At 46.5% G+C, this 16,635-nt stretch overlaps 1 protein-coding gene across 1 annotated transcript in view; it reads right to left on the bottom strand.

Moving 5' to 3' along the window:
• SEMA3B (semaphorin 3B) overlaps positions 1-15,091 on the bottom strand; it is a 229,508-nt gene extending 214,417 nt beyond the window's left edge. Inside the window, 1 exon segment of the mRNA XM_030205932.1 lies at positions 14,720-15,091. The gene's annotated coding sequence lies outside the window, so the exon portion shown is untranslated.
• Between the last annotated feature and the right edge of the window lie 1,544 nt (positions 15,092-16,635).

Below are 16,635 nucleotides of genomic sequence, written 5' to 3'. Positions count from 1 at the left end.
ATGGTGTGACTGCACCTTGAATATTGTATGCAATTCTGGTCACCGCATCTCCAAAAAGATATACTGGAATTAGAAAAGGTACAGAGAAGGACGACAAAAATGATAAAGAGGATGGGACGACTTTCCTATGAGGAAAGGCTAAAGTGGCTGGGGCTTTTCAGCTTGGAGAAAAGACAGCTGAGGGGAGATATGATAAAGGTCTATAAAATAATGAGTGGAGTGGAACGGGTAGACATGAATTGCTTGTTTACTCTTTCCAAAAATACTAGGACTAGGGGGCATGCAAAGAAGCTACTAAATAGTAAATTTAAAACAAACTGGAGAAAATATTTCTTCATTCAATGTGTAATTAAACGCTGGAATTCATTGCCAGAGAATATAGTAAAAGCAGTTAGCTTGGCGGGGTTTAAAAAAGGTTTGGATGGCTTCCTAAAGGAAGTAGTGCACGCAAATCTCTCTCATGAATATTCATTGTAGGTATTCTGAAAACCTGATTGGCCGGGGTTACTTCAGGACCAGGTTTGGGAACCCCTGCCATAGATCATTATTAAAATGGACTTGGAGAAAATCCATGGCTTATTTCTAGGATAAGCAGCATAAAATGTACTGTTTTGGGATCTTGCAGGGACTTGTGACTTGGACTGGCCACTGTTGGAAACAGGATGCTGGGCTTGATGGACCTTCAGTCTGTGCAAGACCGAAGGACAGCACTGCAAGGGCTTTTAAAAGACACTTTCTGCCACCTTCCAAAGTTTGGTGCTCTGGGTGACTGCCTAGTTTGTCTAATGTTAAAGCCTGTCCCAACAGTCTTTTATTTGTGCTCTCTTTTCTATTTATGCACCATCTCTTGCTCACTTTTTTTTGTAACTTGTTGCCCGTCATTCTTGATTAATCATGCTCTCTCTCACTTCTTGACTCTGTAGCACCCACTCTTTCTTTCTCATCTTCTCTCTCTCTATAGTTGCAGATCTGCCCACTCTCAGACTCTTTTACCCCTTCATCCACCTTTTTTCCAGTCTCCCGCCTAAATTTTCCAACTTCAGAGACTTCTAATGGGAAAGTATGAGATTACCCCAAATATACCTCTTCCAGCAGCAGTACTACTGGCTGGATGGGATATTTATTTATTCATTACATTTGTATCCCACATTTTCCCACCTTTTTGTAGGCTCAATGTGGCTTTCATAGCACCGGAGAGGCGTTTGCATATGCACAGTATGGTTAGTTAATTGTATGTGCATAAAGAATGTGCATTAAATCTCTAAATTAGTGAGTGCATTCACTTTCATTTTACAAATGAAATCAAATTTGGTAGGGGCACAGTTATGAATGTCAGCTACAATTAAGACGTGTTATTTTACCATTAACTCGTGATATTTTAGGCAATGAGACCTAATACCTGGGTTAACAGCAAAATAACGCATCTTAACGGTAATCCACGTGATAGCTTCCCCTCCACATGAGCAAACAAATGTCAGAAAATTGGGAAAACATTTTGAAATGTGTCTGAAGACAACCTTTTACCAAACACATTGTCATGAAATGCCTAGCCACCCGCCTAGGGTTACCCTGCAGCCATTTAGAGGGTCTATCCCCAGCACAGCTCGGATCAGCCTGCACTCTACACTAGTACCCTCCTCCCACTGACTGGGTCCCAACCAGTGGAGTGGAGGAGTGGCCTAGTGGTTAGAGCACGGGTCTTGCAATCCAGAGATGGCTGGTTCAAATTTCACTGCTGCTCCTTGTGATCTTGGGCAAGTCACTTAACCCTCCATTGCCTCAGGTACAAGCTTAGATTGTGAGCCCTCCTGGGACAGAGAAATATCCAGAGTACCTGAATGTAACTCACCTTAAGCTACTACTGAAAAAGGTGTGAGCAAAATCTAAATACATAAACCACCTCTGGGCAAGTCTCCAGCTCTTGCATTATCCCCTGTGATTTCTAGGTTACTGGGGCCACACGCCCAGTGGTCCCACAGTTCTCAGAAAACACTCACAGACCCAACACACAAACCACCAGGATTCTTTATCAGTCCAGCCAGACAAAACAAACAAACAACCAACTGTGTTTATTCTCACACTGGAACAATGAACAAAAATGTGCAACAAGTAACTGAAAAATGGACCAATTAGAAAACTAATTAAACATCTATATACTGTCTACACAGTACCTGGGAAGATCAGGTCATATAATTGTTCACAGAGCTTTAGCAAAAAGATCTCTTTCTTCTTCCAGGCTAAGACTGAAGCAACAGGCAGCACTACTGGGTCATTTTCAAAACTCCAGGCCAATCAGAGCCCAGAACAGTCAAGTTTCAAATAAAAACTGGTTACATCACTACAGACACTTCCTATTATCTTGGTGCATGTTTATGCTTAAAGCTGTTACAGAGGAATGACTTCTCTTTTCTTTATTTGGCACAATCTGCTAGCCAAACAGGAGAAATATACTTCAGAACATAATGCAGGAAAATATCCAATACATTTTACAAGCTTAAAACACACTGTTTCTTTACACATATCCCTATACATTGCTGTATTGATCCTCTGGAAGACTCGTGCATGAGAGCAGAAGGTGTTATAAAGTTCTGTACTGTAACTGATGAAAAGTTAGCGCCTAAGGAGTTCTACAGATTAAAAGCTGACGTGGTGTTGGCGCAAAAGCCCATTCGTGGAAGGGGAATGATGGACTAATCAGAAATAAACAGCATCCTAACACACTTGATGCTGAACTGAGCTAATAGGAAGAGGGGGTTTCTAAGTGGATCTAGGCATCCAAAACAAGATCAAAGACAGGGGTGGGAGATTTCTCCTCATGGGGGTCTATGAACAATAACGGAGGTATACTAGCAAATGTGTATATCCTTAATAAGGGCAAACAGGGTTACGTGACTCACTGGCTCTCTATAGTGGATCCCTGAGGGTGCACCATTAATCATGGACGAAGACATTAATGCAGGGGTGTATCTGCGTGGGGCCACAGGGGCCTGGGCCCCCGCAGATTTTGCCCTGGACCCCCCTACCGCCGTTAACCCTCCCCCGCCTACCGCCAACCCTTTCCCCGCCTACCGCCGTCACCTACCCCAAAGTCCGCTCCTGCCGGTTTTTTAAACTATTACTTCAGCTGGCGGGGGACCCCAACCCCCGCCAGCCAAGCCGAGGTCTTCTTTAACTTCATCTTCATCCTCGTGCTGTTAAAGCTGCATGATGCATCCTTCCAGTTGGACGGAGTTTGACGTCGCAGCACGTTGTACGGACGTCAACGTGCTGCGACGTCAAACTCTGTCCAACTGGAAGGATGCATCATGCAGCTTTAACAGCATGAGGATGAAGATGAAGTTAAAGAAGACCTTGGCTGGGCTTCAGCTGAAGTAATAGTTTAAAAAAACGGCAGGAGCGGACCTCGGGGTAGGTGACGGCGGTAGGTGGGGAAAGGGTTGGCGGTAGGCGGGGGAGGGTTAACGGCGGTAGGGGGGGGAGGGTTGACGACGACGACGGCGGCAGGGGGGCGGCGGTAGGGGGGGTTATAATGTGCCCCCTCACTCTAGCCCCTGCCCCCCCTACCGCCGAATCTCAGATACGCCCCTGCATTAATGTAACACTTTCCTCATACCTGGATGTTTCAGAAGGTGGGACCCAGTATTTGAAGACGCACAGGTAGTATTTAAACAGGTAACTAGAGATCTAGCAGTGGCTGACGGATGGAGAATACTGTAGGCTGCAACTCAGCCTGCAAGGTACTCAACTATTGACTTCTTATTCAGCGATAGGGCTGGCAAGTCAAAGTGGAGAGAACTGACATAGACTTGATAACATGGACTAATCACAGCCTATGCTTGGTACTTATAGATAGTTTTAGAAACTGAAAGATGAAAGAGTTAGAGCGGTCTTGGAGGTCATATCAGGGAATACAGTACTTTGATATGAATGAGCCAGAGAAGATAAGTCTGATTCAGACCAAAGACGTATGAAAATGTTTTGCTGTTTTCAGTCCAGTGTCCTATAAGTGTCTACAAATCACTTCCCTATTTTCCACTCAGATAGGCACAGGCCTGCTTTATCTTTTATTTTGGAAATCCAACTCTGAATAGCAATGTGCTCTAATTTATTGTTCTCTTGAAAGAACTATTTTACCTTCAACATATTAACATAGTAGATGACGGCAGATAAAGACCTGTACAGTCCATCCAGTCTGCCCAACAAGATAAACTCATATGTGCTACTTTATATGTATACCTAACCTTGATTTATCCTTGCCATTTTCGGGGCATAGACCGTAGAAGTCTGCCCAGTACTTGCGCTGCCTCCCAACCACCGGTGCTGCCACCTAATCACCACTAAGCTTCTGAGGATCCATTCCTTTTGAACAGGATTCCTTTATGTTTATCCCACGCATTTTTGAATTCCGTTATCGTTTTCATCTCCACCACCTCCCGCGGGAGGGCATTCCAAGTATCCACCACTCTCTCTGTGAAAAAATACTTCCTGACATTTTTCTTGAGTCTGGAAGTATTTTTTCACAGAGAGAGTGGTGGATACTTGGAATGCCCTCCCGCAGGAGGTGGTGGAGATGAAAATGGTAACGGAATTCAAAAATGCGTGGGATAAACATAAAGGAATCCTGTTCAAAAGGAATGGATCCTCAGAAACTTAGCGGTGATTGGATGGCAGTACCGGTGGTTGGGAGGCAGCGCAAGTACTGGGCAGACTTCTACGGTCTATGCCCCGAAAATGGCAAGGATAAATCAAGGTCAGGTATACATATAAAGTAGCACATATGAGGTTATCCTCTTGGGCAGACTGGATGGACCGTACAGGTCTTGATCTGCCGTCATCTACTATGTTAATATATTGAAGGTAAAATGGTTCTTTCAAGAGAACAATAAATTAGTAGCACATTGCTATTCAGAGTTGGATTTCCAAAATAAAAGAGAAAGCAGGCCTGTGCCTATATGTCATCTGAGTGGAAAATATGGAAGTGTCACATGTATGATTATCTCCCAGTTGGTGAGATGTCATATGTGTATGCCCGATGCAAAGAGCTCCTAGCTCTCAGAGAACGTGTCCGTTCTCTTGAGGCTAGAGTAGCAGACTTGGTGGAGCTGAGGGAGACAGACAGGGGCGCCGTGGTTTGCTGTCTGTTTGCTGCGGCTGCCTCTCCCATTCTTCATCTTTTTCCGTCGGGGAGTCTGCTGCCTTTGCTGCCCTGGCTTTAGCGATCTTCTGGTCATCACGCTGGAGCTGTTCCCCTGCTGACACTGCCGGCTCTTCCTCTCCTGCCGGCCTGATAGTGGAGCAGCGGCAGAGGTCCTGGCTTGGAGAGCCATGACGGTTGGAGCTGAGGAGGAGGTCCGTTTGAACCACCATCTTGGATTCTGCACCGTTGTCTTTGTTGAAGGTGTTGCCTGCTTCTGGTGTTCGTACCTTCTCTCCTGGCCACACGCTGCTGCTGCTTCCTCTGTGCCTCATCTGTGCTATCTGGGCACTGCTGCAGTTCTCGTTTGAAGATCGCCTTGGCGGACCTGTTCGAGCCACTCTGCTTTGCCTGGGCCTACATCATCCCTCATGGTTCACCAGGATTTCTGCCGTCCATCTTAGTCTATCTTCCTTTCCCTTTTTCCCTTCTCGCCCTGTTTCCCACCCCTGACTAATGTTCTGTAACTGTACCTGATTTCACCATGTATTTGTATTTATTTTAATAGTTCATTGTAAGCCGCTTTGAGGCTGCAACACTGTGGCAAAAGGCGGGATATAAATGACCTAAAATAAAATAAATATAGAGGAGACCTACAGGAATGTTGTAGAGAAGTCCCACCTCCAGTCTGGTAGCCCCTGTGCTACCTTGGAGGAGGGAGGTCTCCTAGAAGGAGAGCATCACCCTGGTGAAGTAGGAAGTACTCCTGTAACCAGGACCTGCCCACCAGGGGATGTACTATCCTCTCGCACCAAGGATATGTCTCCGAGTGCTGCCCAGGAGGGAAAGGTTAGGACAGCTGTTGTAGTTGGCGATTCGATCATTAGGCATACAGATAGCTGGGTGGCTGATGGACGTGAGGATCGCCTGGTGACTTGCCTGCCTGATGCGAAGGTGGCAGACCTCACGCATCTCGTAGGTAGGATTTCAGATAGTGCTGGGAAGGAGCCGTAGATAGGATTTCAGATAGTGCTGGGGAGGAGCCGGCTGTCTTGGTACATCTGGGTATCAATGACATAAGAAAATGTGGGAGAGAGGTTCTGGAAGCCAAATTTAGGCTCTTAAGTAGAAAGCTCAAATCCAGATCCTCTAGGGTAGCATTTTCTGAAATGCTACCCGTTCCACGCGCAGGGCCCAAGAGACAGGCAGAACTCCAGAGCCATATTGCCTGCCCTGCAGCTGCTTTTCCCCTCATGGTTTTACCAAAGGTAAATTGTGCCAAACGAATCTCATTGAATTCTTTGACTGGGTGATCGGAGAATTGAATCAGGGACGTGCTATAGACGTAATCTACTTAGATTTCAGCAAAGCTTTTGACACGGTTCCCCACAGGAGGCTCTTGAATAAACTTGACAGGCTAAAGATAGGACCCGACGTGGTGAACTGGATTAGGAAATGGTTGACGGACAGACGCCAGAGGGTGGTGGTTAATGGAATTCGCTCGGATGAGGGAAAGGTGAGTAGTGGAGTGCCTCAGGGATTGGTGCTGGGGTCGATTCTGTTCAATATATTTGACCTGGATTGGCCGCTGTCGTAGACAGGATGCTGGGCTCGACGGACCCTTGGTCTTTTCCCAGTGTGGCATTACTTATGTACTTATATGAGTGACATTGCCGAAGGGTTAGAAGGTAAAGTTTGCCTTTTTGTGGATGATACTAAGATTTGTAACAGAGTGGACACCCGGGAGGGAGTGGAAAATACGAAAAAGGATCTGCGGAAGCTAGAAGAATGGTCTAAGGTTTGGCAATTAAAATTCAATGCGAAGAAATGCAAAGTGATGCACTTCGGGAGTTGAAATCCACGGGAGGCGTATGTGTTAGGTGGTGAGAGTCTGATATATACGGACAGGGAGAGAGATCTTGGGATGATAGTATCTGAGGATCTGAAGGTGACGAAACAGTGTGACAAGGCGGTGGCCGTAGCTAGAAGGTTGCTAGGCTGTATAGAGAGAGGTGTGACCAGCAGAAGAAAAGAGGTTTTAATGCCCCTGTATAAGTTGTTGGTGAGGCCCCACCTAGAGTATTGTGTTCAGTTTTGGAGGCCGTATCTTGCTAAGGATGTAAAAAGAATTGAAGCGGTGCAAAGAAAAGCTACGAGAATGGTATGGGATTTGAATTACAAGACGTATGAGGAGAGACTTGCTGACCTGAACATGTATACCCTGGAGGAAAGGAGAAACAGGGGTGATATGATACAGACGTTCAAATATTTGAAAGGTATAAATCCGCAAACGAACCTTTTCTAGAGATGGGAAGGCGGTACAACTGAGGACATGAAATGAGATTGAAGGGGGGCAGACTCAAGAAAAATGTCAGGAAGTATTTTTCCACGGAGAGAGTGGTGGATACTTGGAATGCCCTAACGCAGGAGGTGGTGGAGATGAAAACAGTAACAGAATTCAGACATGCGTGGGATAAATATAAAGGAATCCTGTTCAGAAGGAATGGAACCTCAGAAGCTTAACCGAGATTGGGAGGCAGAGCCGGTGGTGGGAGGCGAGGCTGGTGGTTGGGAGGCGGGGCTAGTGCTAGGCAGACTTCTACGGTCTGTGCCCTGAAAATGGCAGAAACAAATCAAGGTCAGGTATACACAAAAAGTAGCACATATGAGTTTATCTTGTTGGGCAGACTGGATGGACCGTGCAGGTCTTTTTCTGCCGTCATCTACTATGTTACTATGTCGGGGCAGGCAGTGTGGCGGAGAACAGCGCTAGAGGAAGGCTTCTGCTGGCGGGGCTTGGGGACCCCTGCCAGTCAAGGTATGTGGAGTTGTGGCGGGTGGCAGGGAGGTGGGGCAAAATGTGCCCCCCCTTTGGGTTCCCCCCCCAATTTCTTGGTCTGGCTATGCAGCAGTCTGGGGGGGGGGAGGGGAACCCGGCAACGGCAGCCCTGTCCCGACTCAGTCTCTTGGCGGCCCTGAGATTATGTGGCTATATGCAACCTTCTTAAGAAAGAAATATAGGAGATTCCAAACAACGCCAAAGTACACAGAGTGAAGGAGTAGCCTAATTGTTACATGAGTGGGCCGAGAAGCAAGGAAACCTGGTTCAAATCCTACAAAGGCTCTTTGTAATCTAGAGCAAGTTATTTAACCCATCATTGCCTCAGGTACAAACTTATCTACTCATTCTATAACTTGGGTGCTCTTTTACTAAGTGGTGGTAAGCCCTCCATGGGTTTACCACGCACCAATCTGAAGCTACCGCTGGCCCAACGTGGGCGCCAGTGGTAGTTCTACCCCTAGTGGCACTCGCCCTTCCATACTATCGAAGTACTAAGTACAAACCATCCAACACGCATGGTCTTTTTAAAGACCAACCCATTATTTCCAGGTTGTTTAGCACCATCTCAATTTCAGTTCTCCATAATCAGACTCCTGAGGCAGGCATCTTGTATGCCGAAACGCGGGGCCGTGTTGAGTCTTGATACTTGTGTTTATGGAATAAATCTCATTTGTTCAACCAGTGGTTTGTCCAGTCCTCCCTCTTTTCCCACCTGTCTGCACCCACCGCTACACTTCTGGGGACCTGCATGCTATTCTAATGGACCTGAGTATAACATCTGAGGCTGGTAAGTAATGTTTTCAATCACATTTTTTTTGGGGGGGGGAGAGGGTTAGTGACCACTAGGGGATTAAGGGGAAGTCATCCCTGATTCCCTCCAGTGGTCATCTGGTCATTTAAGGCACCCTTTTGTGACTTATTTGTTATAAAAACAGGCTAGCTCAAACCGTCTTAGTTTTAGTCCTGGACGGTTTTGTTTTGTTCCATTATGGCTGAAAAACCAAGTGTTAAGAATGCCCAAATCCTGATCTTATCACGCCCCTGACATGCCCCCTTGTGATTGAAATGCACTTTTGACGGACTTCATAGAAAAATGTCTAAAAACTGGCTTCGAAAATACCAATTTGGACGCTTTCATGAGAAAAAAGTCCAATTGAAGATTTATGCCACTTTTTCGACATTTTTCTCTTTTGAAAATAAGCTCCTTAGGCACAGAAGTTATGTTAACATAGTAACATAACATAGTAGATGACTACCCGAAGCCCCTGAATAGCTCCACTTAAACTAACACATAGGCACAGAAGTTGTCTAGGCGTATTCTATAGACAGCGTTTATAGAATACACCTAGCGGCCATGACAGCGCCTAACTAACTAACTAACTAACTAACTAACGCCTAACTAACGATGATGTTTTCATTTTTTAGAAAAAAGAAGCAAAATGCTGGCCACAACTGGCAAACTTTGTGCAGGGGGGTCCTGCGCATTCCTGCTACCAGCACATCTTCTGAGAAGACATTTTCTATTGCAGGAAGGACTGTGGAAGAGCAAAACTGAATCCCGAGATTGTTGATGACTTATTATTCATCCACCAATTAAAAAGTCATAACAGTGCTTCGTAGGCCATATTTCTCTCCCGCTAGGGCATACAAAGCAGGTTGTATTTTATAGTTTAATGTAACTTGCTAGACTGCTGTAGCTGACAAAGCAGTGCAGAGTGGTGTACAGACTAAAAGCAAAAGAAATTGGGAAGGGGAATAGGGGATTGTGAGGTGAGAAAGATAATCCAGAACATCAAGCTGGTTGCATGAAACGTTAGAATTGTAATTTTGTAAGTAATGCATTGCTTAATACCCTTGGACATTTTAACAGGGTGGATTAGGGTTCCTTGGGGCAGTAGAAGTCAGCTATTGATGGGGTTGGAAAGGTAGAGGGTGGTGGGAGGGTTATTATAGTTGTTCATTATTATTACTGCAATTTGTGATTTATAAACAACAGTTGCACAGAATAATGATTTAGATTGTAAGCTCTTTTGAGCAGGGACTGTCTTCTTCATGTTCAATTGTAAAGCGCTGCGTACGACTGGTAGCGCTATAGAAGTGATTTATAGTAGTAGTAGTAGTAGTAGTAACTCTAATATGTCCATTTATGCCAAGAAAAAAACTTGCATGTAACTTAAGCATTGTGCAGGCTAATTCTATAACTCTGCCCATAAGTTTTTGAACATCCATGCCCACGACCCCTTTTTGGCAGCACTCATTAGAATTTGCGTGCACCACTATACAGAATACGTTTAACAAGTAGTGCATGTAAATTCTAATTAATGCCAATTAGTGTTGGTAATTGCTTAACTTCCAATTATCAGCGCTGATTAGCTTAAGTTATGCACATTGTTATAGAATACGCTTCGATTTCCGCATGAGCCATGTGTGCGTAATCCTTCTCTGGGTTTGTTCAGAGAGCGGTAGTTGCAGGCTCCTTGATTGCTTTGCTTCCACCCACCTGGGTCTGCTCTCCTTCTGCCTGGCTTCCCTTGCTTCTCTCCTATTGGTCTTCCGGTTCCTCCTTCCCCTGCTCTTGTCCTATGGCTGTGCCCCTTCTCCCTGCTGGTCCCTGCTGATGTCAGACGCCAGCACTTTATCAGCTGAGCTCTCCCTGGACTCGATGCTTCGGCTTCTACTTTGGTAGGTGTTACTTGCTCAGTAGAGTGCTTCTCCTCTACTTTGTTCTTCGTTGCTGACTTTGCCTGTACGTGGATTACTCTCGTGCCTGCTGCCTGCCTACTGATTCTGCCTGTACCTGGATTACTCTCTTGACCTGCTGCCTACATACTGACTTTGCCTGTACCTGGACTACTCTATTGCCGGCTGCCTGCCTACTGACTCTGCCTGTACCTGGATTACTCTCTTGACCTGCTGCCTGTACCTGGATCACTCTCTTGCCTGCTGCCTGTCTGGCCATCACGTTCATCAACCCGCTTCCTGCTCCATCTCGTAACCCCTGCAGGTCGCCCACACCTAGGGGCTCAACCTCTGGGGAACGGCGGTCAGCGCAGGTGAAACCCTGGGCTGTCCGGCCACCAAGAAGAACCTGGTCCGACTACCGGGCTCGGCAGCGCTCTACTTGGTACAAGAATTCACAAGTCTAACACAGACCCATTCTCCCTCCTGCCTCCTTCTCAGACCCAAGTTCCAGACCGTACCCTTCTCCCATCTGAGCCCGAATGTGTAGGACGTCAGGACTCACAGCACAGATCAGCAAATGCGCCGGAGACCAGCACTGAAGAAGACTAAGGCTGGAGGATTTGGGGACCCCTGCCAGCAAAGGTACCTTGCGGCAGCGGGTCGAAAGTGGTAGGGGAGGGATGGCAGGGGGGGGGGGGGGGTCGAAAGTAGAGGAGGCCAGGACTAAATCTGTGGGAGCCCATGCCCCCGTGGCCCCACCTAGCTACGCCCCTGGTTCCTTACATTTCACTTCTTCCTGATGCCCAACTGAATTTGCCCCTATTATAAGAACATAAGAGTAGCCATACTGGGTCAGACCAATGGTCCATTTAGCCCAGTATCTTGTTTTTCAATCAGTGGACAAGCCAGGTCACAAGTACCTGGCAGAAACCCAAATTGTGCCAGCATTCCATGTAGAACCCCAAAGGATAGCAAGATTCTGGAATCCTAGAGTGACAAGATTCCATGCAGAATCTCAGAGTAGCAACATTCCATACTACAAACCCCATGGCAAGCAGTTGCTTCCCCATGTCTGTCTCAATAGTAGACTATGGACTTTTCCTCCAGGAATTTGTCCAAATATTTTTTAAACCCAGATACGCTAACTGCTGTTAGCACATCCTCTGGCAAAGAGTTCCAGAGCTTAACTATTCGTTGAATGAAAAAATATTTCCTCCTATTTGTTTTAAAAGTATTTCCATGTAACTTCCGCGAGTGTCCCCTAGTCTTTGTACTTTTGGAACGAGTAAAAAAAAAATTGATTTACTTCTACTCGTTCTACACCACTCAGGATTTTGTAGACCTCAATCATATCATATGGAGTGGAGGAGTGGCCTAGTGGTTAGGGTGGTGGACTTTGGTCCTGGGGAACTGAGTTCAATTCCCGGCACATGCAGCTCCTTGTGACTCTGGGCAAGTCACTTAACCCTCCATTGCCCCACGTAAGCCGCATTGAGCCTGCCATGAGTGGGATAGCACGGGGTACAAATGTAACAAAAAATATCTCCCCTCATCTGTCTCTTTTCCAAGCTGAAAAAGAGCCCTAACCTCTTTAGCCTTTCCATCCCCTTTATCATTTTGGTCGCTCTTCTTTGAGCACAGAGATGAGATGGATGGACAGATACAGAATCAGAAATGCAGCAAACACATGGAAGACATCAGAATTATTACTTTTGTTGCAGGACCAGCAAGGCAACCCTCAGCCACCTATAATAGTCTGATCTCTTTGCTATACATGCCCAGTCTTCTCAGCCCCAGTCTGGGCCCTTAATCTGAGCTCAGAAGCTGGCATACTTTCCTTATACTAGAAGCAAAGCACATGTCACTGAAGGTAATTTACATGCCTGGTTTTACTGTCATTAAACATTAACTTGTATGACGTAGCCCCTGAGCACATGTCCTCAGGTAAAGTAAAATTCTCCGATTCCTCAGGGTGAGCTTCCCCTGGGGCTTTGGGTAAGGGACATGAGAAAACAATCTGCTTTCACGTTTTGGCCAGAGTTGAAGTATTAGGGGAAAGGAATTAGCTTCTCTGACTAGGGGGACACTCGAGGAAGTTACATGGAAATACTTTTAAAACAAATAGGCGGAAATATTTTTTCACTCAATGAATATTTAAGCTCTGGAACTGTTTTGCTGGAGGATGTGGTAACAGCAGTTAGTGTATCTGGGTTTAAAAAAAGGTTTGGACAAATTCCTGGAGGAAAAGTCCATAGTCTGCTATTAGGATAGAAGTGGGAAGCAACTGCTTGCCCTGGGATTTGTAGTGTGGAGTGTTGCCACGATTTGGGTTTCTGCCAGGTACTTGTAACCTGGCTTGAACACTGTTTGCAAAACAGGACACTGGGCTAGATGGACCACTGGTCTGACACAGTATGGCTACTCTTATGTTCAGGCCAGGACACCCCAGTTTTCTTGAGTACTCGACTTCTGGATGGAGCCCTTAGGTTAGCTGTGGCTTTCTGGTTAACCAGCTCCTAATGTATTCTCCTAAGATCTGCCCAAGGACTGTATATTTACAAGCAGGCAGCTCGTGCTGGGAAAAAGCCCTCCCCAAATGAGAGGGATGATACTTTTCTGCCCTTCAGTGAAGGCGTTGTCAAGCAATGTGTGCCCTGTATTTGGTTTTGTGCGGTTCCTTTTAAAGAGTAGAAACAGAACTAAACAAGCACCATAAAATGTATTGCACTGTTTTGGGATCTTGCCAGGTCCTTTGACCTGGATTGGCCACTGTTGGAAACAGGAAGCTGGGCTTGATGGACCTTCGATCTGTCCCAGTATGGCAACACTTATGTACTTATTGAGAATTGTGAGAAGAAAGTTCAAAACCCTCAGTCAGCCTCCAGAAAGTGGGTCGCTTGGCAGGTCTCTTGCTCTGTAGCTCAAGACATTAGGACATGTGAGATCCTAACCCATACAATACAATGAGGAAGCAGCTCAGGTCATAAGAGATGAAACAGCCATGAAACAAAAGCCTTCCGTGACTCTGTGTGCAACATGGGGATGCAAGTCGAATGCTCCACAGAGTATTAGTGACATCCAAAATGTCCTGGCAGGTTCAGCAGAAACTGCCTGTAACAGGAAATATTAATTCTCACATGGTGCACTGACAAGATCAGGGATGGGATGCTTTGATGGGGCAGTGTATGTACGTAGGTATGCGGTGGGGGGGGGGGGAGAAGGAGCATTTATTCTGTGGTGGGTCTGGGCATGGGTGTGTATGTCCATGTGGGAGTGGTAGCAGTGGCTGGAGAACATTTTCTCCACTGTTGCCCATGCTGTCACAGTTCTCTGGTGGCTCAGGGCACGTGAGTGTGCAAGAGAGAAAGAAGCTTTACCATCGTCCCTGTTTGGTGGTGAAGTAGGAAAACAGAAACATGCAGGCAGATACAGACCAGTCCGCCCATCTGTGCCATCTACTCTCACTATGGTAAGTGGAGTGGAGGAGTAGCCTAGGGTTAGAGCACCAGTCTTGACATCCAGACACACAGGTTCAAATCCCACTCTGCCCCTTGTGATCGCCAGAGACAGGGAAATACCCAGAGTACCTGAGTGCACCTCACCTTGAGCTACTACTGGAAAAAGTGTGAGCAAAATTCAAATAAATAAATAAATAAATAACAGGGGAGCTGCAGCACTGGAAGCAGAAAGGACCGAGGTGGATGGAGAGAAGAGAAATCTACAAACTATTTCTTCCCTCATCTTAGTATCTCTCTTAGAAAACACACATTTCTTTAAAAGAAATCATCTCTGGCTATCAAAGGATGAGCAAGGACTGTTCCTGGTGTTAGAAGGCACCATGTCACTGTCACCCCCCCTCCTCCCCGGGGTCCCTCCTGTATCAGGGCAGATCGGGGGCAAAAGGAGCTTTGCAAAGCTCCATCACATGGCCGCTAAGTACCCGAAAGCAGCGCCGGCTTTCCCGGGTCCAGACGGCACACCTGCCCTCTACTCCAGTGAATCGGGTTAAAGGAAGGCACCTAAACTAATATCTCCTCAATGGGGGAGGGGGAGGAACCAACCTGAGCAGGTCCCGAGTCCGTTCCGGTCCGCTGTGTGCCTCTAAGTCCCCAGTGCCGGGCCAGCTGTGCTCCGATCGCACCCAGACTGCCACGATACGGTCCACCCCTGCCACATCTGGCCAGAGGTTCCAACACCTGCCCCGCACTGCTCACAGCGAGCCCAGGAGGCAGAACCTTTGCATTCTCGCAAAATCCGGTTCCGATCTCTGCAGAGTCGTGGCGCTTTTATTGCCCCAAGAATCCAAATCGTAACGGGCAAAAACGAAAAGAATCAGGTTTCAAAACGAAAGAAAAAAAATGTTATCGGCGAAAAGCAAATCGTCCTCCAGAAAAGCTGAAGCCAGACCAGAGGTAACTTTGAAAAGAGCGAAGCCCAGCTCTAACCTTCCTCCGGCTCGGCCCCGCCCCCTTTTCTGCCCCGCCTTCTCTACTTTATCACCCGCTCCCCTCCCCCCAACGAATGGAAGGGGCGGAGTCTCAGATTCACAGTCCGGCTGCTCCCAGTCCTCGCTGCAGCCAGAAGCCATCGGAAAGTTTAGTTATTAAACTAGTGGTTTCCCAAACCTGGTCCTGGAAGCACCACAGCCAGTTTTCATGATATCTGCAATGAATATTCATGCCCAGGACTTTGGTGCACGCAAATCTCTCTCATGAATATTCATTGTGGATATCCAGAAAACCTGACTTGATGGAGGACCCATTGTGGGGAAACTACAGCACACCGGCCCCCTTCTCTCTGCTGTTATTCTTCTTCTCCTTCCTGATTTCTCAAGGCCACAAGTTAGACTCTCACTCCAGGACAGAGACTGCATTTCTGCCGAGGCCCTGCAGTACTGATTTCAATGGATACGATCATGGACTTCACTGCTTTGGGATGGAAGGTGAAAATCAGGTGTATTTCCAACACAAAGGCTGTGCTAATTCTGTTCTAATACGTCTATGGCGCTTTAACAATGATTAAAAATTTTTAGGAGGAAAAGACCTCGGAAGTCCCTGGTGCTCAGTGCTGAAGCACAGACAATCTAGGACTCAATGGGCAACCTGCTTAATCATAGGTCAGAAAAATCTCCACATTACTCATGTCCTTTTCAACCTTGCATTTTTAAAAATAATTTTCAATTTTGCATTTAAAAGGTTCAAAAAGCACTTAACTTCAAGCACTTAGGCGCTCCCAACAGGGACCCGTTTCACCCTCCAGCTTTATAATTTTAATGTTAAAGTACCACAGCGGTATTAGACCACAATTAGCACAGACTTTGTGTTGGAAGTATTCGTGTATTGCTGTGCATTAGGACCAGCCAAAATGTCTCCCTCTTTTGCTAGCTCTGCTCTCTCTGCAGGGGCTCACCTGTGGCTGGTCTGTATTTCACAAAAGCACTTTGAGCTAGGTTTGAAACATGCTGAACAATAAACCCTGCAGCAGTTCAGAGGGTTGAAGGGGAAACAACTAATTCACATACACAATGTATGTATTCTACAAGAAGTCTAAGCAAGTCCTCAGGCCATACCCAGCCAATCGGGTTGTCAGGATATCCACAATGAATATGCATGAGATAGATTTGCATATCAAGGAGGAAGAGCATGCAAATCTATCATGCATATTCATTGTAGAAATCCTCCAAACCTGATTGGCTGGCTTTGCCCCGGGGTTGAGAAGCACTGATCCAGTAATTCCTAAACCTGGTCCTGGAGGCACCACAGCCAGTCAGGTTATCCACAATGAATATCCATGAGAGAGATCTGCGTTCACTGCCTCCACTGCATGCATCATGAATATTCATTGTGGATATCCAGAAAATCTAACTAGCTGGGGTGCTTCCAGGACCAGACTCGGGAATCGGCATTAGTCTAATAATTCAGGGCCCATCTTACCAAACTGCGGCAAAAGGGGGCTGGCGCTGGCAGCGCGTGTTTTA

Source organism: Microcaecilia unicolor, chromosome 6 (assembly GCF_901765095.1).
Source record: "Microcaecilia unicolor chromosome 6, aMicUni1.1, whole genome shotgun sequence".
NCBI lineage: Eukaryota > Metazoa > Chordata > Amphibia > Gymnophiona > Siphonopidae > Microcaecilia > Microcaecilia unicolor.
This window is presented reverse-complemented; position numbering and strand designations above follow the sequence as displayed.